Genomic DNA, 22,931 nt, shown 5'->3' with positions numbered 1-22,931 from the left:
TGCTGAAAGAACATATTGAATCCATTGGCTTATTCCTCTCAGTTTACACACATTGTCTTGTTACTCTCCCTGAAACACTCTTCTTCCCAATATGCAGTCCAGGGAGCCCCATTGCCTTCCTGCATTTCATCCCAAATTGCCTTGAAAGAGTCTCCTCCTCTTCAGCCCCACCTCAGCTGCTGCAGCTTTACCTCTAATCCCATCACTTTATTAAAACTACATACACTGTGCCTTCCTGGTGGCAAAATCCAGTGGCCTCTTCCAAATTCACATGCTACCAATGACTTGGCAGCTTTTGTCTTTTCACCTTTGTATCTCCAGAGCCTAATTCCACACCGGGCCCAGGATGAGTGCTTAATTGCTGCTGAATGAATTAATAATTAATTCACTAATTTGACCCATATTGTCACAGACGCTTTCCTGAAACTCTCTCTCCTTTGCCTTCCACGACATTGTCTTGCTTTTTCCCAGCTGGCCACTTTACGAACAATATTCTTCTTTCTCAGTCTGTTTCACTGGCCTTTTCCTCTGCCATCCGTACATGTCCTTCTTAATATTCACCAAAGGAGACCTTATCCAGCCCCATAGCTTCACATATCACTCATCTATTGAAGACTCTCCTATCTGTACCTCCTGCCCCAATCTCTTGCTTAAGCTCCAAGTAGATACCCCCAACTTCCAAAATACATCTTGATGTTGATCTTGCCTAATTACATCAAGTTAAACTTGTCCGAAATGCCGTCATAATCACATTCCCCGTTCCCAATCCACTCCAGTCTCATGTGTGTTTGCAGTAGCCTCGTGCAATCAGTCGCCCAAAACTGGAGGCTCAAAACATTGCCCCCTGTTCTCTACCAACTTTGCAAAACACTTGAAGCAGAAGAAAGGAGGGAAACGGGAAAGGGGAAGTGAGCATTTTATATTCTACTTTATTCCACACTTCTTCGAGTTTACAAATAACAACAGTGAGTGGGATGTTTCACACATTCCAGCGGAGACGTGCAGGACAATGTGATTTCTTTAAGTTGGTCTTCTTCATAAGTCTACTTAATAGAAAAACAAACGAAGGTAAGTTCACATCTGTTAAAAGCGTAGCTCAGTCTAATAGTTGAAATAGCACACGTAGGGAATGCCAAGTCTCTCTGGAAAAATGCTTAAGAAGCTTGCTCATCTTCTGTGTCTTTCTTGAAGTGTTTATGGATGTACAGGGACAGAAGTATGGGATGGATGTGTCTGAGGTTTGGGGGAGATGCTACGGTTCTCAGACCACACAGCGTCATCCAGCGTTCCTCGGCATCCTAGGTGTTTGTGGGACCTACAAATGGGTCCTCTGGGCTTGGTCAGGACCAGAAGGGCCCCGTGGCTGCCCCCTACATCACCTGGGCTCCGGCCGGCTCTCTTCCCTGACCCAAGTGCCCTGGGCTCCGAGCCCTGCCGCAGGTCGCCTTGCCATGCCTCAACAGGCCCCAGGCTGACTTAGCTTCGTGGTCACACAGAAACTGAGGCTGAACCTCAGAAAGTATCCACGCTGCTGTATTTTTCCAAGGCCGCACCCTAGGATGGCTGTGGCGATACCTCCCCAACTTGCTCTCGATGTAACCCACTGATTTAACGGGTCCCCACCCTCTCAGAGACTCAGGACTGATGTCTGGCTCTCCTCCCTCTCCTTCCTCTTCGTACAAACACTCTCGGTCTCCCTTCGCCTCCCCACCCTCCCCAGGGCCAGAAAATGAACAGGTGGACTTTTCTTGCACTTCGCCACCATTCTGTCCTTCTCTTTCTGACTTCATCTACGGTTGAGGGCAGGAGTCTCTCCTCTACACTGCGGGAAAATTCTGTAAGCTCTCCTCTCCAACCTTAGTTGTGGGTATGCTAAAAAAGGAATTAAAAGAATTTGGAAAATATTTTCTCAAGATAGCCTGGCAAGTCTGATATAAATTAAAGCTGATGAAGTGAACTTAATCAAGCAGGCTAAAGGAATTTTGATTGATCCTAAAGGTAACATGAAGAACCACTGACTTATAAACATGATTGTATTTTCTTTCAAATGGTCCCTTTGGCTGCAGTGTAGAGAGTGGATTAGATGCTAGATCTTCCCTGATTTTGCACCCATGACACTCATGGAAAATGGTAATATTGTAAGACACCATGAGGGAACAGAAAGAGGTGGCCCCAGGCCCTCCCACGAGGGCTGAGGGGATGAACACACCTGGAGTGCATTCATGGTTACGCATTGATAAAGTAGGAAGTACAAGTCTGGAAGGCAGGAAGCCAGTTAAAAGGCAATTGTCATATGATCTAGCAATCCCACTCCTGGGCATATATCCTGAGAAAACTCTAGTTCGAAAAGATACGCGAACCTCTATGTTCATAGCAGCACTGTTTACAATAGCCAAGACGTGGAAGCAACCTAAGTGTCCATCAACAGACAGATGAATGGATAAAGAAGATGTGGTACACATATACAAGGGAATATTACTCAGCCATAAAAAAGAATGAAATAATGCCATTTGCAGCAACATGGATGGACCTAGAGATTATCATACTAAGTGAAGGAAGTCAGACAGAAAGACAAATACCATATGACGTCAAATATGTGGAATCTAAAAAAGTGATACAAATGAACTCATTAATAAAACAGAAACAGACTCACAAACATGGAAAACAAACTTACGGTTACCAAAAGGGAAAGCCGGGGAGGGATAAATTAGGAGTTTGGGATTAGCAGATACAAACTACTATATATAAAATATTAGATAAACAACAAGGTGCTACTGTAAATTACAGAGAGCTACATTCAATATCTTGTAATAAACTGTAATGCAAAAGAATCTGAAAAAGAATACATGTATATATTACATATACATACTTCAATTTTTTTAAAAAAGGCAATTGCAACAATTCATGCAAGAGATAATTGTCTAAGTTTTAGGACAGTTCTCAAAGTAAAACAAACAGGAAATTTAATACTCTCATAAGTGGATGAAAAGTCAGAAGAGAAACTTAGATTTCTAAATGAAATTTCACAGCTCATACACCAAGATGGCTTCTAACAGTATGTGATGCTAGGATATTAGGTAGCAAGTGACAGGATTAATGGAGATGATGAGGAAAGCAAAAAAAAAAAAAAGAGAGAGAGAGATAATTATCTAAACAGTAGTTCTCTGTGGCAGTGGATATGGGGAAAAATGAATGGATCTGAGGGATACTAATTAGATGGAAGAAGGACCTTGTGTTTGACTGAACAGCTGAATAAAAAGTGGTACCAATTCATGGAGATCGGAAGGAGTTTCCAAAGCAGTGGGGAAAATGTTGTTCTTGCAAAATCTGAAGTAAGGAAGGTATTACTATGGGGCAAAGGAGTTGCTGATAACAAAGACCCTAGAGATCATGTTACCCAACCTGCCCATTTTACAGATAATAAGAATTCTTACTGTTTACTGCATACCTCCTCTTTTTTAGGCAATGACCTGGTTGCACAACAGATATGATGGCATTAATTCACAGGAAACTCTATGAGGTAGAGGGAGGGAGTGGAATCCCTGAGAGATTCCAAGGGTAACTTGCCTGGACAATTCAGAAATTCAGTCCCAGAGCCAAGATTCAGACCTGACCTCTCTGCTGCCCAAACCACTCATTGTTCCCCTATCCCACACAATTTATTTTTAAAAGTTGCAAATCTATGTATATTTTGCCACTTCCAAAATGCTTCCATTTTATGTGTAAAGTCATAGAGACAGTTAAAAGTGAAACAGGATAAGGCCCAGGGTTCCACCTGCCCTTCAAGTTTCTGTCCCGGCCCCATGCCTTTTCCTTCCTGAGCAAAACGCACATTGGAAAAAATGAGACTGTTTTGTTTGTGATCCATGGAGGCTCAACGTTGAACCTACAGCCACACACATATCTCTAGACCCTCCCCACTGGTATCGTATTGCCATGCCGACTCTCTCTGCAGAGACGTTAGGGTCCTCGGCTCAGCACGCCTCTTGGTCATAGAATCTCCCCTTTAGTGGTGTCTGGAGTATCATTGGCAGGTAAAGAATGGGGAAAGGTGGGCAACTTCAGATTTTCCCTGAACCACTTCACATACTGCTTCTTTGAGTCCAATGGTAGGAAGCCCAGTTTTAAGACTTTGAAAATGATTTGCACTTAATTTGCTTTAAACCTGATGTCTTTTCTTCTCGTAGTGAAAGACACAAGATAACTCCCCCCTTTATTAAGGATGCAACGTACACTACACATGTGGCCAAACGCCCCAAGTCAGGATGATGTCATTTCTGTGTTCAACTTAACCATGACCTAGCCCAAGGGAATGACTCCTTTTACTCATTATAAAAAGTCACAGTTTTGCACCTGTGTTAAGATATGCTCGGTGATATGGTTTCACTTTTAAACTATGACATTTCTAATGCCTTAAATTTATGCCACCTTAAGCTGCTTAATGATGTATGTTGTTGGTATAAACAAATGCCAACCTTAGCACCAGCACTGTCGAATTCCTTAGATACCTCAGCACAATTAAGAGAACTAAGTTTCAAGGTAATTACATGGTCTGGATTAATGTGTAATCCTGGAGCACAGTAACACCCACGGCAAGCAAGCATGAACTCCGTTTTGTTACCGTGAGGGTGAGAAGTCAGAGGGGTCAGAGGTTGCCCATCTGAACAGGCTGAAATGAGGAGTTAGCGTTTTGGTAACAGGACATCTAACACTCCTGAATTCTTCAGCTACAGTCGGAAGCCCTGGGAAACCCATTCCATCCTAGGCCAGGCACAGCACCAAAAGGGTTTTCCTGGCAGGAGAGAGGGGACAAGTATCCTTATGAAATTTCTTCTAGGGTGTAAATTGGCAACTGTCCTTATAACTCTCACTACTTATTTTCTGGTGAAGAGAAAGGTTTTTTTCTATTTGTCTTTCTCTCATGTGGGCAAAAAAAGCTCTACAAATATTCTGACCGTGTATAGCGTTAGCAAATCAGAGTAAAATCTTGGGTGTATTGCTCTGATTGAAGTGCTTTCTGTTTTACTACCATGTAATGGTTCTGTAGAGGACGGGTAAATAAAACACATTCCGGCATTTAAAAGCAGGTTTTAATGTGAGGGAGAAAAAAATTACCAATATGTAAAGCAGATTATCAGTCATCTAAATAACTGTCTGGAAATTTACATCTTCGTGCCCCATGAGAACTTTCAGGAGCCTGTGGAAGAAAGTGTCTATAGGCTGGTAGGTTAGCAATGGACGGGCCCCTGGGTGGCCGGCCGTGAGTGTGTTCCAGGGGCTGACCGGGTTTCATGAGCTTGCCCCCATCACTCTATTGCTCCTTGGAAGACAGCACCTTGACCACACCTGGCATAGCCGAATGGGGTATCCTGGAAAGTGGCACCACCATCCGGATCCTTCAGAGGGAATCGGGGGAGGGCAGGAGTCTCCCTCAATTCACCCAAACTCCCTGCATTCTCCTGCGCTCAGGGTCTTGCTGCAACCCGGCAAGCAGCAATCGTGGAACTGACCCAAGAACTCAAATTGTCAGATGTGGAGAAAAGGCATTTTGAAATATTGGGACAAGTTTAAAGCCAAAAGTCATATCCAGTTCACATATTCACCACACAAACTGCAGCCAAGTACTAGGGAAACATGTAAGGAGAGTGGTTTTGTCCTTTTCCGATTCCCTTATTTACTAGCTTCACTGCGCTGATGTTTGTAGTTGTTTATTCCGTCATGACCTAGCTCCTGCTGACCTCCCCAAGTCCGCCTCTTGCTCTGGGCACACTGAACTGCTTGCAAATTCCCAAAGACCCTCCCCCTCCTCTTCCTGTCCCCCAGGCATCCTTATTTATTCAGTAAGACTCAACTCTGATATAGCATCCTCCTGAGAACTGTCTCTGCCACCAAGCCGGGCTGGACGTTCCTCCTACGTCTTCCTTTAGCGCTCTGTGCTTCAGGGATCGACCACATGAAATTGCATGTCTTTCTGCCTTTTGGCAGAAAGCTCCTTAAATAACAGGGACTGACTCTCATTCGCCCTATCTGTGGTGCTCAGCACAGAGCCTGCAATGGGATAAGCATATAAGAATATTTGCTTGCATGAGTGATCAGAGGAAGTTCTTTCTTGTGAACTGCAGTTTGCAGATGACGTGTGCACGGCACGCGCACGTGCATGCGTGAGTGGGTGTGAGGGTGGCTAGAACGGTGATGAGCATCGGGAGCCTGTGGGTCAAGACCACCTATGCCCGCCGTGCTGAAAGTGGTGGAAACAAAACTCTCAAAACCTTACTGGGAAAAGAATTGATTGTTTCCCATCATCCTCGAGGAGAAAGACTGGAGGGTGAGTCTGGTCTCACAAATGGCTAAAACAAGAGGTTCTAACACTGGATTCTCTCTCTTTCTCTCTCCCCCCTCCCTCGCTCTCTCTCTCTCTCTCTCTCTCTCCCCATCTCTTATCTCTGCCCTGGATGAAGCAGGTGGCTTTCTCCAAATGTTAAGAGAAACAGAAACAACCACCAACAACAACCACCAGAAACACTGAACTTACATCCTGCCAACTTCGCAGGGAAAGCCACCTTCTTCTCTTGGTCCTAATTTGTATCCTGGAGATACTCTCTTCTGGCTTGGGTCACATGTTTCCCTGCATTTACTTCTGAGCCCTTGACAGGCCTCTTGGTTTTCTAAATAATTCCCACTCCTCCTTCCATTCCCAACCCATCCCTTGTGTTCGCTATTCTCTCAATAGTCAGTACAACTACTGATTGATCCTCTAATTTACTTTTTTTTCTTTCTTTTAATTTTTTTCTCCTGTTTTCTATCCCAGTGTCTTTTTTTCCCTCTATTTTTGGGAAGAGTTTGCTCAACTTCATTTTTCTTACCTTCTATTTAATTTTTTAGTTTTGCCATCTTCATTTTAATATCCATTAGGCTCTTTCTTGTTCTCTGACTGTTACTTTTTTAAGCTTTCTCATTTTTTTTTAATAAGAACTTTGTCTCTCATCCTCTCTGAGTATATTAACTAATAGTGAGCGGTTTGTTTATTTGTTTGTTTTTGATGTTTCCTTCTGTTTTCTTCCAAGTTGCCTTTATTTGGGATTGCTCCTGCATCTTAGAGGCTGTCCTCAGATGCCTGGCCATCCCGGGCTCTCTGTTCACATTTGGGCATAAAACACTCAAATGCTGCTCGAAAGTTCTGAGTGTTGCTGGACTTCCAGATAGGGTGACTGTGATGGTTAATTTTATATGTCAACTTGGCTGGGCCATGGGGTGTGCAGATATTTTGTCAAACATTATTCTGGGTATTTCTTGAGGGTGTTTTGGGATGTGATTAACATTTAAATGGGTAGACTGAGTAAAGCAGATTGCTCTCCCTAATGTGGGTGGGTATCACCCAATCAGTTGAAGGCCTGCATAGAACAAAAAAGCTGACCTTCCCTAGAATAAGAGGGCATTTCTCCTGCCTGACTGCTTTCAAGGGGGGACACTGTTTTTTTTTTCCTTCATGGTGTCTTCAGCCTCAAACTGAAACATTACCTCTTCCTTTAAAAGTGTTTCAACCAGCTTCCCAATAATCAGAGTCTAACTGCAGCCCCATTCAGCACGTCTGCTTTCAGGTTGCAGATGCCTCAAATTTCTGAGCCTTTCTGGGGTCCTGCAGTGAGAATTAGCTTGTTGCTGATTGGCTGCCACCTGCCACCCCTGGCAGGTACTTAGCTTTCAGTGTTCTCTCTTTTAGTCTGAGTCAGTTACAACTTGTCCATTCACAGTTCAGTTTCCAAAATCACTTAGAATCACTTGCTGTTACCTCCTCTCTTCTTTCTATCTGTGGTTTTAAGCTTTTAAAAGAAATTTATTCTTTATTATTATTTTAGTGGTGCTTTGAGAAAAAGCAGAGATAAACACATGTATTAATCTTCTGGGTTTAAGCAGAATTTACAGGGCTGTAATCATATACAAAAGATTGTCCATGCACTACTAATGAGTGTGAGGTTTCTTTTGGGGGTGATGAAATATTCTAAAATTTATTGTGGTTATGGTCACACAACTCTGTAAACATACTAAAAACCATTGAATTTTATACTGTAAACAAGTGAACTGTATGGTATTTAAATTATATATCTATAAAGCTGATATATTTTAAAAACAAAAATGGGGAATTCCATGTTGGTCCAGTGGTTAAGACTCCACGTTTCCACTGCAGGGGACATGGGTTCAATCCCTGGTCGGGGAACTAAGATCCCACGTGCTGCGTGGTGCGGCCAAAACAAAAAATAAAAATTAAAAATTAAAAATAAAAGACTTCCCATGCACCTGAAGTCCTGAGCAATACCAAGAAGCAAAGCTGTATACACCAAGTTCAAACATGGATCATGGATGAGCGGGTGGATTAATGAATGTTCGAGAAAAGAAATTATAATTCAAAATCTTTTTTTAAATCTATCGTTAACTCCTAAGAAAAGCACAAGTTAGCATTTCTATAGACTTTTGTGTTTGTAATACAAGACAAATACTTAGGTTCCAAAATATGAACTCAAACAATAAATGAAATCAGGCGAGGCAATTCAATACATCAATTTAAAGATATAAAATTGAGGGTGCTTGAGTGGGTTCACTTTAGCTGCCTGTGTTTTAAACAGCTGTCAAAATAGCATTTTGAGGTGGACAGTTTTTCCAATAAACTTTATTGAATGATTTTTTTTCAGATCTTTCTGTATATGCCAGCTGTTAGGTTTTGGGGGGAAACATCTTGTAATTTGAGGACACGTCAAAACCAGAAGGCAAGTTCAGTTCCTATTTCTGCATCAATTAAATTGCTGCCAGGAAGTAGAAGAGCATCCAGGAAAATTTCAGTCAGGTACCAGAAATCTACAGGGATAGCTTTGTGTTTTAGTAACCATTTTGTGCATACAATGAGGGGAAATGGCCCACTAGAAGAATAACATCTGGAGTGGTCTGAATGCATCACTGGTCAGTTTGAATGTCACGAGACGGATGATGGTATCATTGTAAAATACGTTTCCCTCGAAGTGCCAAATAGGGTTGGACACAGTATTATTCTGTGTGGCATGGAACATTTGCTCTCCTAACATCCTGGAAAGTGATATTTATTTTTTGGTTTGTGTTTATATGACTGGCTGATACTACATTCTTACTTTGTGGGCCAAAACCTCATGCCCCAAGAAACAAAACAGAATCCCCCAAACCCAGCACTAAACAGGCCAGCTGGCCCCTGAGTCTAGTGGAAATGAACTGAGAGAGACTCACATGACCTGGCTTCCTGCCAGAGGCAATTCGCCACAGATGTGAGCTTAATGTGATCATAAGATCTCTGACCTTGAGTTTCCTCCCTTGTTAAATGGGTATAATCCAGCCAGCTCACAGGGTGAGGTCAAGGAGCCGTAAGATAATGTCTGTTAATGTGATCTATCAACGACACAGTATTAGAAGTGTGAATTATCATTTTAAGTGGACAAGGATATGATATGTAAGAGGAAAGAAAGGGGGGGAGAAATAAGTGGGACCTGCTCAGTAAAAAAATTCTCACCTCTAATTCTAACAATTTTAAGGTAAAAGGGATACTTGGACAGTATTGATGGCTGCTTTCTATTAAATGTCTGTTGACACTGATTCTCTCATCCTGTTGCAGACACACACACTAAGCCCCAAGTGTAGGTTTCCTCAGAGTCCACACCAAAAAACACTAATCTTCAGAGATATTTCAACCATGGCTGCAACAAGCAAGTCAACTTACAGAGAATGCTGTAGAATGTGATTTTATTTACCCAGTTCTGAACGGCCTGGCATCACCTACACCGTATACCCTGAGGGGATTCCCGTTTGCTGAGAGTTTAGGTACCTCAGCCATGTGAGGAAAAACTGGTTAAGTCAACAGCGGGCGTGGTGGGCAGGATATCAAGGGAGGGGCTGCCCAGACCTAAGACACAGAGCTACCCAGTTCTGGATTAGGAACTAGATAACTGATCCTGAATTTTGCAGAGACACAGAAAAGATTTGCTCTATCAATTACAATCATAGTCAAGCAAACTATAGCTGGTTAGTGGGATACAGGCAGTCAGGCAGACCTCCAGAGGCCCCTTGATTTAAAGGACCCATGCCTTCTTGGGAGAACCCAGCAGCCCAAGTTCAACTTGAGCGGCGGAGGGGCGGGGCAGGGGAAGGAGATCAGAAGAAGGTGACAGAGTAACTGTCATAAAATATTAATAACAAATAGAGTTGTCTGAATACTAACTCTAGCTCCTCCATGGTCCCAACTCAGTCTCCCATTGCCTTCTCCCTGCCACCTTCCCCACTATTGCTACCTTTGATTTGAACAAGACTTCAACAGGATAAAAAAGTCAGAAACAGGGACAAGGGATTTCTTATGCAGTGTTATTTGGGGGTTCCTCCTTCAGAAGACGTTGTAGAGTCGTTTAGAAAAAGTCTGCAAGGATTTGAATCCCACCTTCCTTATTTCCACTTATTATTCAGATGATCATGAGCAAGTCACTTAACTCCTCCAAGCTTCACTTTCCTCATGTACAAACCGGAGCCTGCACATAGTAATATTCATCTTAGAGTGGTGTGTGTGTGTGTACATTAAATGACATAATAACCCATAAGGCAGGTACTCAGTACATGTTAAAAGAGTTATTATTGTTCTTGCCTTTACTAATGGGCTTTGTATTAGGGAATTATTTTTTCAGGAAAAAAAAAAATCAAACAGGGGGTTGAGGGAGGGAGAGTTATGGTTTTCAAATTTGAAGAAAAGTATCCTATTAAAGAGGGAAAAAAAGTCAAGGTTAACTTTGTCAAGAGAGTTCTATATCTCAAACAGTCAGCTTCTTGTTCACTCTCAAGTTCAGTAAAAGTACACAAAGTCTTAGAGACCTGATAATAATTAAGAATATTCACAGGCTTCTTCCTAAAGCGCCTTGTAATCACTGCCTCAATATTTGGGTAGTCTTTCAATTGGCTGCTTTTGTTGTTCTATGTCATCTCTCGTTCTCAATCTGGAATAAGTGGGGGAAATTTCTAAATCAGAACATTTGCTACAACACTTGTTCTTCTTTCCTACTCTGGTTTCAATCATGAGAGGCTATTAATCTGGAGAAACCTTTCAGAAACTGAATATTGTTTCAAAATCTGCTTATTTACATTTCTCGTGGAGCTTTCTGCAGCATGCTGTGTTTGGTAGGAAACATCTGTCTTTGGGGTTTTCATCACTGAGAGACAGTTTACTACAGGGCATGGCAGGCCTGGGTGCAAGCAGATAACTCCCCAGCAGGGATCGGCCGGCACACACGTGTCCACGGACATCCACAACCGTATCCTCAGGGGAACACTCACGCTAATGAGGAGAGAACACAGCGTGGTGTGGTCCAGGGGAAAGTGCCCCCAGAGTTTCCCAAAAAAGTGTCTGTTAGTGATAAGAGGCTAGCCCGTTGTTAGGAGAGAGTCCTCAGTGCTTTAGCGATGTTGTAACGCTGGATGCTCTTCTTAAAACGAGCTCAGGTCCTTTGAGGGATGTGCATTTCAGAAAATTTTAACTCATCAGAGTATTAACTTTCCATTGAGATGTCTCATTTCTGTGGAACTCCTAGGTGAGAAGTATGATGATAGTCTTTTCTTGTTCTGGGCTTTGTTTGCCTAGACCTGGCCTTTATATTTTGGACTAACAAGTGAAATCCGCTATTTTTTTTTTTTAACATCTTTATTGGAGTATAATTGCTTTACAATGGTGTGTTAGTTTCTGCTTTATAACAAAGTGAATCAGCTATATGTATACATACATCCCCATATCTCCTCCCTCTAGCATCTCCCTCCCACGCCTCTACGTGGTCACAAAGCACCAAGCTGATCTCCCTGTGCTATGTGGCTGCTTCCCACTAGCTATCTATTTTACATTTGGCAGTGTATATATGTCCATGCCACTCTCTCACTTCGTCCCAGCTTACCCTTCCCCCTCCCTGTGTCCTCAAGTCCATTCTCTATGTCTGTGTCTTTATTCCTGTCCTGCCCCTAGGTTCTTCAGAACCTTTTTTTTTTTTTTTTTAGATTCCATATATATGTGTTAGCATACGGTATTAGTTTTTCTCTTTCTGACTTACTTCACTCTGTATGACAGACTCGAGGTCCATCCACCTCACTACAAATAACTCAATTTCGTTTCTTTTTATGGCTGAGTAATATTCCATTGTATATATGTGCCACATCTTCTTTATCCATTCATCTGTTGATGGACACTTAGGTTGCTTCCATGTCCTGGCTATTGTAAATAGAGCTGCAATGAACATTGTGGTACATGACTCTTTTTGAATTATGGTTTTCTCAGGGTATATGCCCAGTAGTGGGATGACTGGGTCGCATGGTAGTTCTATTTTCAATTTTTTAAGGAACCGCCATACTGTTCTCCATAGTGGCTGTATCAATTTACATTCACACCAACAGTGCAAGAGGGTTCCCTTTTCTCCACACCCTCTCCAGCATTTATTGTTTGTAGATTTTTTGATGATGGCCATTCTGACTGGTGTGAGGTGATACCTCATTGTAGTTTTGACTTGCATTTCACTAATGATTAGTGATGTTGAGCATCCTTTCATGTGTTTGTTGACAATCTGTATCTCTTCTTTGGAGAAATGTCTGTTTAGGTCTTTTGCCCATTGTTGGATTGGGTTGTTTGTTTTTTTGATATTGAGCTGCATGAGCTGCTTGTAAATTTTGGAGTTTAATCCTTGTCATTTTCTTCATTTGTAAATATTTTCTCCCATTCTGCGGGTTGTCTTTTTGTCTTGTTTATGGTTTCCTTTGCTGTGCAAAAGCTTTTAAATTTCATTAGGTCCACTTTGTTTATTTTTGTTTTTATTTCCATTTCTCTAGGAGGTGGGTCAAAAAGGACCTTGCTGTGATTTATGTCATAGAGTGTTCTGCCTATGTTTTCCTCTAAGAGTTTTATAGTGTCTGGCCTTACATTTAGGTCTTTAATCCATTTTGAGTTTATTTTTGTGTATGGTGTTAGGGAGTGTTCTAATTTCATTCTTTTACATGTAGCTGTCCAGTTTTCACAGCACCACTTATTGAAGAGACTGTCTTTTCTCCATTGTATATTCTTACATCCTTTATCAAAAATAAGGTGACCATATGTGTGTAGGTTTATCTCTGGGCTTTCTATCCATTGATCTATATTTCTGTTTTTGTGCCAGTACCATCCTGTCTTGATTACTGTAAATTTGTAGTATAGTCTGAAGTCAGGGAGCCGGATACTCCAGCTCCATTTTTCTTTCTCAAGATTGCTTTGGCTATTCGGGGTCTTTTGTGTTTCCATACAAATTGTGAAATTTTTTGTTCTAGTACTGTGAAAAATGCCATTGGTAGTTTGATAGGGATTGCATTGAATCTGTAGATTGCTTTGGGTAGTATAGTCATTTTCACAATGTTGATTCTTCCAATCCAAGAACATAATATATCTCTCCATCTGTTTGTATCATCTTTAATTCCTTTCATCAGTATCTTATAGTTTTCTGCATACAGTTCTTTTGTCTCCTTAGGTAGGTTTATTCCTAGGTATTTTATTCTTTTTGTTGCAATGGTAAATGGGAATGTTTCCTGAATTTCTCTTTCAGATATTTCATCATTAGTGTATAGGAATGCAAGGGATTTCTGTGCATTAATTTTGTATCCTGCTACTTTACCAAATTCATTGATTAGCTCTAGTAGTTTTCTGGTAGCATCTTTAGGATTCTCTATTATAGTATCATGTCATTTGCAAACAGTGACAGCTTTACTTCTTTTCCAATTTAGATTCCTTTTATTTCTTTTTCTTCTCTGCTTGCTGTGGCTAGAACTTCCAAAACTATGTTGAATAATAGTGGTGAGAGTGAACAACCTTGTCTTGTTCCTGATCTTAGAGGAAATGGTTTCAGTTTTTCACCACTGAAAATGTTGGCTGTGGGTTTGTCATATATGGCCTTTATTATGTTGAGGTAAGTTCCCTCTATGCCTACTTTCTGGAGGGTTTTTAAAATAAATGGGTGTTGAATTTTGTCAAAAGATTTTTCTGCATCTATTGAGATGATCATATGGTTTTCTCCTTCAATTTGTTAATATGGTGTATCACATTGATTGATTTGCACACATTGAAGAATCCTTGCAATCCTGGGATAAACCCCACTTGATCACGGTGTATGATCCTTTTAATGTGCTGTTGGATTCTGTTTGCTAGTATTTTGTTGAGGATTTTTGCATCCATGTTCATCAGTGATATTGCCTGTAGTTTTCTTTCTTTATGACATCTTTGTCTGGTTTTGGTATCAGGGTGATGGTGGCCTCATAGAGTGAGTTTGGGAGTGTTCCTCCCTCTGCTATATTTTGGAAGAATTGGAGAAGGATAGGTGTTAGCTCTTCTCTAAATGGTTGATAGAATTTGCCTGTGAAGCCATCTGGTCCTGAGCTTTTGTTTGTTGGAAGATTTTTAATCACAGTTTCAATTTCAGTGCTTGTGATTGGTCTGTTTATATTTTCTTTCTTCCTAGTTCAGTCTCGGAAAGTTGTGCTTTTCTAAGAATGTGACCATTTCTTCCAGGTTGTCCATTTTATTGGCATATAGTTGCTTGTAGTAATCTCTCATGATCCTTTGTATTTCTGCAGTGTCAGTTGTTACTTCTCCTTTTTCATTTCTAATTCTATTGATTTGAGTCTTCTCCCTTTTTTTCTTGATGAGTCTGACTAATGGTTTATCAATCTTGTTTATCTTCTCAAAGAACCAGCTTTTAGTTTTATTGATCTTTGCTATTGTTTCCTTCATTTCTTTTTCATTTATTTCTGATCTGATCTTTAGGAAATCTTTCCTTCTGCTAACTTTGGGGTTTTTTTTCTTGTTGTTCTTCTTTCTCTGATTGTTTTAGGTGTAAGGTTAGGTTGTTTATTTGAGATGTTTCTTGTTTCTTGAGGTAGGATTGTATTGCTATAAACTTCCCTCTTAGAACTGCTTTTGCTGCATCCCATAAGTTTTGGGTCATCGTGTTTTCATTGTCATTTGTTTCTAGGTATTTTTTGATCTCCTCTTTGATTTCTTCAGTGATCTCTTGGTTATTTAGTAGTGTATTGTTTAGCCGCCATGTGTTTGTATTTTTTATAGACTTTTTCCTGTAATTGATACCTAGTCTCATAGCGTTGTGGTCAGAAAAGATACTTGATACGATTTCAATTTTCTTAAATTTACCAAGGCTTGATTTGTGACCCAAGATATGATCTATCCTGGAGAATGCTCCATGTGCACTTGAGAAGAAAGTGTATCTGCTGTTTTTGAATGGAATGTCCTATAAATATCAATTAAGTCCATGTTGTTTAATGTATCATTTAAAGCTAGTGTTTCCTTACGTATTTTCATTTTGGATGATCTGGCCTTTGGTGAAATTGGGGTGTTAAAGTCCCCTACTATGATTGTGTTACTGTCGATTTCCCCTTTTATGGCTCTTAGCATTTGCCTTATGTACTGTGGTGCTCCTATGTTGGGTGCATAAATATTTACAATTGTTTTATCTTCTTCTTGGATTGATCCCTTGATCATTATGTAGTGTCCTTCTTTGTCTCTTGTAATAATATTTGTTTTAAAGTCTATTTTGTCTGATATGAGAATTGCTACTCCAGGTTTCTTTTGATTTCCATTTGCATGGAGTATCTTTTTCCGTCCCCTCACTTTCAGTCTGTATGTGTCCTTAGGTCTGAAGTGGGTCTCTTGTAGACAGCATATGTACCGGTCTTGTTTTTGTATCCATTCAGCAAGCCTGTGTCTTTTGGTTGGAGCATTTAATCCATTTACACTTAAGGTACTTATCGATATGTATGTTCCTATTACCATTTTCTTAATTGTTTTGGGTTTGTTATTGTAGGTCTTTTCCTTCTCTTGTGTTTCCTGCCTAGAGAAGTTCCTTTAGCATTTGTTGTAGAGCTGGTTTGGTGGTGCTGAATTCTTTTAGCTTTTGCTTGTCTGTAAAGGTTTTAATTTCTCTGTCGAATCTGAATGAGATCCTTGCTGGGTAGAGTAATCTTGGTTGTAGTTTTTTCCCTTTCATCACTGTAAATATGTCCTGCCACTCCCTACTGGTTTGCAGAGTTTCTGCTGAAAGATCAGCTGTTAACCTTATGGGGATTCCCTTGTATGTTATTTGTTGTTTTTCCCTTGCTGCTTTTAATATTTTTTCTTTGTATTTACTTTTTGATAGTTTGATTAATATGTGTCTTGGCGTGTTTCTCCTTGGATTTATCCTGTATGGGACTCTCTGCATTTCCTGGACTTGTTTGACTATTTCCTTTCCCATATTAGGGAAGTTTTCAACTACAATCTCTTCAAATATTTTCTCAGTCCCTTTTGTTTTCTCTTCTTCTTCTGGGACCCCTATAATTCGAATGTTGGTGCATTTAGTGTTGTCCCAGATGTGTCTGAGACTGTCCTCAATTCTTTTCATTCTTTTTTCTTTATTCTGCTCTGCAGTAGTTATTTCCACTATTTTATCTCCAGGTCACTTACCGTTCTTCTGCCTCAGTTATTCTGCTATGGATTCCTTCTAGAGAATTTTTAATTTCATTTGTTGTGTTGTTCATCATTGTTTGTTTCCTCTTTAGTTCTTCTAGTTCCTTGTTAAAAGTTTCTTGTATTTTCTCCATTCTATTTCCAAGATTTTGGATCATCTTTACTATCATTACTCTGAGTTCTTTTTCAGGTAGACTGCCTATTTCCTCTTCATTTGTTTGGTCTGGTGGGTTTTTACCTTGTTCCTTAATCTGCTGTGTGTTTCTCTGTCTTCTCATTTTGCTTTACTTACTGTGTTTGGGGTCTCCTTTTCACAGGCTGCAGGTTCGTAGTTCCCGTTGTTTTTGGTGTCTACCCCCAGTGGCTAAGGTTGGTTCAGTGGGTTGTGTAGGCTTCCTGGTGGAGGGGACTGGTTCCTGTGTTCTGGTGGATGACGCTAGATCTTGTCTTTCTGGTTGGCAGGACCACATCTGGTGATGTGTTTTGGGGTGTCTGTGACCTTATTATGATTTTAGGCAGCCTTTCTGCTAATGGGTGGGGTTGTGTTCCTGTCTTGCTAGTTGTTTGGTTTCTGGTGTTCAGCACTGTAGCTTGCTGCTCATTGAGTGGAGCTGGGTCTTAGCGTTGAGAGGGAGATCTCTTGGAGAGCTTTTGCAATTTGATATTATGTGGACCAGGGAGGTCTCTGGTGGACCAATGTCCTGAACTCGGCTCTCCCACCTCAGAGGCACAGGCCTGACATTCTGCCGGAGCACCAAGACCCTGTCAGCCACACGGCTCAGAAGAAAAGGGAAAAAAAGAAAGAAAGAAAGAAAAAAATAATAAAGTAAAATAAAGTTATTAAAATAAAAATATATATTATTAAAAATTAAAAAGTCATTAAAAAAAGAAAGAAGAGAGCAACCCAACCAATAAACAGATCCACCAATGATAACAAGAGCTAAAGACTATACTAAAGAAAAAAAAAAAGGACAGACAGAACCCTAGGACAAATGGTAAAAGCAAAGCTATACAGACAAAAATCACACAAAGAAGCATACACATACACACTCACAAAAAGAGAAGAAGGAAAAAAATATATATATCTACATATTAAAAAAAAAGGAAGAGAGCAACCAAATCAATAAACAAATCTACCAATGATAATGAACCTAAATACCAAACTAAGATAAACATAAAACCAAAACAAATTAGATGCAGAAAGCAAACCCCAAGTCTACAGTTGCTCCCAAAGTCCACCACCTTAATTTTGGGATGATTCGTTGTCTATTCAAGTATTCCAGAGTGGCAGGGTACATCAAGTTGATTATGGAGATTTAATCCACTGCTCCTGAGGCTGCTGGGAGAAATTTCCCTTTCTCTTCTTTGTTCGCACAGCTCCTGGGGTTCAGCTTTGGATTGGCCCCGCCTCTGTGTGTAGGTCACCTGAGGGCATCTGTTCTTCGCTCAAACAGGACGGGGTTAAAGTAGCAACTGATTAGGGGGCTCTGGCTCACTCAGGCCGGGGGGAGGGAGGGGTACAGAATGCGGGGCGAGCCTGCGGCTGCAGAGGCTGACATGACGTTGCACCAGCCTGAGGCACGCTGTGTGTTCTCCCAGGGAAGTTGTCCCTGAATCACAGGACCCTGGCAGAGGCAGGCTGCACAGGCTCCCGGGAGGGGAGGTGTGGAGAGTGACCTGTGCTTGCACACAGTATTCTTGGTGGCTGCAGCAGCAGCCTTAGCATTTCATGCCCATCTCTGGTGTCCGCGCTGATAGCCATGGCTCGCACCCATCTCTGGAGCTTGCTTAGGCGGTGCTCTGAATCCCCTCTCCTTGCGCGCCCCGAAGCAATGGTCTCTTGCCTCTTAGGTAGGTCCAGACTTTTTCCCGGACTCACTCCCGGCTAGCTGTGGCTCACTAGCCCCCTTCAGGCTGTGTTCATGCAGCCAACCCCAGTCCTCTCCCTGGGATCTGACCTCCAAAGCCCGAGCCTCAGCTCCCAGCCCCAACCTGCCCCGGCGGGTGAGCAGACAAGCCTCTTGGGCTGGTGAGTGCTGGTCGGCACTGATCCTCTGTGTGGGAATCTCTCCACTTTGCCCTCTGCACACTTGTTGCTGTGCTCTCCTCTGTGGCTCTGAAGCTTCTCCCCCACCACCCTCCGTCTCCACCAGTGAAGGGGCTTCCTAGTGTGTGGAAACTTTTCCTCCTTCACAGCTCCCTCCCAGAGGTGCAGATCCCATCCCTATTCTTTTGTCTCTGTTTTTTCTTTTTTCTTTTGCCCTACCCAGGTATGTGGGGAGTTCCTTGCCTTTTGGGAAGTCTGAGGTCTTCTGTCAGCGTTCAGTAGGTGTTCTGTGTTCCACATGTAGATGCATTTCTGACGTATTTGTGGGGAGGAAGGTGATCTCCACGTCTTACTCCTCCGCCATCTTGAAGGTCTCCTTGAAATCCACTATTTTTTAAGATCTAGACTATCTTACAGAGGCCAATGATTTTAGAGAAAAGGAAAAGTACAAAGACTACTGTTCCTATAGTCAGAAGGCAAACTTTCCCAAATGGAGACAAATACTCAATTAGATATTTTTTACATCTATAGATGTTGTTAGTTTTTAATTGAATTAACTGATTAAAATTTCCCAGTGTGATTGCCCAACTCCCTGATACTCTGGAGCAGCACTTGATAAGAAAATAAAATGAGCTTCTCCACCTCTAAAATGCTGTGCCAGAGTTGGACCCCACCACTGGCTCTTCCCAGTGCCACACTCAGTGCATCACACCGGGAGCCTGAAGTCAATCACGGCAGAAGTAGTTACACCATGGAAATAGGCACATGCTACAAATCAGGGCTTTATCTTCCTCCAGAGAGCTGGCTGTTGAACAATTACAGGCACCTCGCTGGTTCTAGACTTCCTCTATAAAGCTGATGCCATGGGAATCATGTTGACCACAGTAAGGCTGTCAAGACAGCTGCAACAAAGTGGTGTGTAAGGAGTCAAGGGCCACTTAGGACAGGGGACTCACCATCTTAGAGTTGGAATATCAAACCTACCTACTGAAGAAAAACCACCAGAGTGAGGGTTGGGTTATTTCTTTCCATTCTATATATGTGTGTGTGCATGTGGAGGTTTTCTTTTAAGCCTAAGTCTTGTCTTTTATAATTTTTCTTATTTGATTTCATGTCCTGAACTCATTTTTCAGGATACTTCAATATTTTATTTGGATCATGATTCTGTTAGGCAATTTGTTAATCAACCTGAGTGAAAGCATTTGGCAACTATAAAACCCAATGTAAACATGAAGTATTACTAATATATTCATGTAAATTCGACAAATATTCACATCCGAATCACTGATAATAGTGTTGTAAAGGACAGTGCCTTGGTTTGGGTTTTCCCAATGCAAAGACTTGGAGGCAGATACTTTAAGAGGTGACCCAAGGAACCCAGAGCAAGGGGCAGAGTGAGGGGGGAGGAGGGAGCGTCATGAAGAGGGCTTCCTAAGCTGTGGACGCAGCCCTGCTGGAGACTCGCAGCAACTCTGTAGAACAGGGGTCCCCAACCCCAGGGCCACAGGCCGATACGGGTCCATGGCCTATTAGGAACCAGGCCGCACAGCAGGAGGTGAGCAGTGGGCAAGTGAGTGAGGCTTCATCTATTTACAGCCGCTCCCCATCGCTCGTATTACCGCCTAAGCTCCGTCTCCTGTCAGATCAGTGGTGGCATTAGATTCTCATAGGGACGCAAATCGTACTGTGAACTGTGCACGCGAGGGATCTAGGTTGCGCGCTCCTATGAGAATCTAATACCTAATGATCTGAGGTGGAGGTGAGGCGGTGATGCTAGCGCTGGGGAGCAGTTGCAAATACAGATTATCGTTAGCAGAGAGGTTTGACTGCCCAGAGACCGTAATATATCAATTGCTTGCAGACTCATATCAAAACCCTATCAGTGAGTGGCAAGTGACAATTAAGCTGAGTAGACTGGACATAAGCAACACACTTTGGGTGTCACTGTCTCCCGTCACCCCCGGATGGGACCCTCTAGTTGCAGGAAAACAAGCTCAGGGATCCCACTGATTCTGCATTATGGTGAGTTGTATAATTATTTCATTACATATTACAATGTCATAATAATAGAAATAAAGTGCACAATAAATGTAATGCGCTTGAATCATCCCGAAACCATCCCCCCACCCCCCAGTCCATGGAAAAATTGTCTTCCATGAAACTGGTCCCTGGTGCCAAAAAGGTTGGGGACCACTGCTGTAGAAGGTACCCAACTGTCCCTCTGAAGGAGGGCATCCTGGCACTTGCCCCTGACTCCCTTCCTCTACTGGTAGAGGGCTGCCCCTGGGGATATAACTCCCCAGCACTTCCAGGCTATGAGGCAACTTCCCAGACAACTTCTGAGAAAGCCTGATGCAGAGAAGCAGGAGACTCAGCCTGCAGGTGAGGTGAACCAGCATTCGACGTGCACAGAAAGTCCACCTCCTGACCACCCCCGCCCCACTGCCCCGGCACAGCTGCAGGCAGAGCTGGGCAGAGGGATGTGGCACGGGGCACCAGCGGTATCTGCTGCAGACAAGATTGAGGGACATGTTTTGGGAATTGTTCATGAATTCAATAAATCTTTACTAAATTATTTATTAATTGATTAGATCATCAAATATTTACTCAGCACGTACTATCTCCAGGCACTGTTTTAAGGGCCAACGTTGCAGTAGTAAATAAAGTAAGTCCCTGCCCTCGATAAGCTTAGAATCTAGTGCAGGAAGACAGATTTTTTAATAAGTAATAATGTAAAGTCAGTCAGTGATTTGTGCTAGGAAAAAAATTTTTTTTAATATAAAAATCAAAAGATTCAGAGGTGATGGACACGGGGTAGGGGCAGGGAGTGTCACTTTAGAAAGGGTGGTCAGGCAGCGCTCACGGATGAGGGACCATTTGAGCAGAATCTTGCATGAGATGAGAGAGGGGCATGCAGGTGTCAGGGGAAGGGGAGGTGGCTTTCCAGGCAGAGGGAGCAGTCAGCACGACTGTCTGGACCCAGGACCAACCCTGGTGTGTTAAAGAACTAGGGACAGGTGTGCATTAAGTGTGGGATCCAGGGCCAAATGAAAGAAAGATGCTCCTTGCCCGTGTAGAGCTTAGAGTCTATTGGGGAAGACTGTCATTAACTTAAGAACGATCACACAGATGAAAGCACATTTATACATTGTGGTAAAGGCATAATCAGATTTGTGTTTTCAAATGATTAGTCTCGCTACTGAACGGAGGTTTGAAGGGAGTCCAAACTTGGGGTCCATCTACCATTTGACACTGTTCATGGTGTTAGGCTTTCCCTCTGACTATCAATAATCTGGACGTAGCTCTGGGTGTTTAACGTAATTCATGACAATCTGCTTCATAGTATGCTTCCTAGGAACATGTTGGTTTGTAAAATTTGGAACCACCTGTACCCTGTCCTCCAGCCCTGCACAGAAAAACTAAAGGAAATCTGAGCTTAAACTCAAAGATAGTACTGATTTCCAATGCCATGCTAAGTAGTAACTAAAGATTCAAGATCCAGTATGATATAGTGAAAAGAACGTAGACTTGGATTTAAACCTACCTAGATTTCAATTCCAGGTCTAATAATTACTAACTTTGTAGTTTTAAACAAATTATTGTACCCTCTAAGCTTCATGGGTAAAAGGGAGATAATAATGTCTACTCTGGAACATTATGGGGATTAAATCAGATCAGGTGTATAAAACATCTGATTCATAATAGAGTATGGAAATGGATTATTATTATTATCATATTGATCACACGATGGAAACACTGCGATTTGTATGTTTTTTTATCTAAACCAAAAAAACAGTGAAATAACACACCCAGAATGGAAGCTAAGTAAACAAACTAAAAGGAGCTTGTAAATAGATCTGACAAACCAGTTCGGTTCAATCAGCCCAAGACACTTATTTAGTATTCATGGGAAATTGCTGGGGGTAGGGCGAAAGGGATACAGTAGAAAGTAAAAGTCAACAGCACGTGGATGATTTCTGGAAAAGCGTTTCTTTCCAGATCTTTTGTTTGAGGACAGGTCAGACTGACGATAAAACACAGATGCTGAAGCGTCAGACCTAGGAGTAAGATTCTACAAGGTCCAGTCCCCACAAGGGAAATGTCTTGATAATCCAGCAAGAAATTCTTGTTAGTACAAGAATACATGCCTGCCATCTGTCAAGGGAGGCTGTCATCACCTCACTGACTCCCACCCAGCAAGTGGAGCCATAATCATCTTTTACTGGGCCACAGAGATCACAGGAGTAAGGCTGCCCCAGGATTGGCACCACCCAGCAAGGTAAGGAATTCACAGGTGTGTCTGGATCCACTTCAGGTCAGCCAGTTTGAGGCAGCTACACTGGGACCTCCCCCAACCCAGAGAAGGCGGTC

General features: G+C 42.0%; 1 long non-coding RNA gene across 2 annotated transcripts in view; it reads right to left on the bottom strand.

Annotated features, from left to right (window-relative positions):
* Nucleotides 1-22,931, bottom strand: part of LOC133102062 (uncharacterized) — a 64,051-nt gene that overhangs the window by 28,335 nt on the left and 12,785 nt on the right. The window contains exon 3 of one of the 2 annotated variants that reach the window (XR_009702840.1): nt 14,690-17,290. The exons of the other annotated variant lie outside the window; for it this stretch is intronic. This is a non-coding gene — a long non-coding RNA (uncharacterized LOC133102062). Of the gene's footprint in view, nt 1-14,689; nt 17,291-22,931 lie in introns of those variants that run through there. 2 annotated transcript variants of the gene reach the window in all.

This window comes from Eubalaena glacialis, chromosome 12 (assembly GCF_028564815.1).
Source record: "Eubalaena glacialis isolate mEubGla1 chromosome 12, mEubGla1.1.hap2.+ XY, whole genome shotgun sequence".
In the NCBI taxonomy this organism is placed as follows: Eukaryota; Metazoa; Chordata; class Mammalia; order Artiodactyla; family Balaenidae; genus Eubalaena; species Eubalaena glacialis.
Note: the sequence above shows the minus strand (reverse complement) of the source record. Positions and strands in the feature narration are given on the sequence as shown.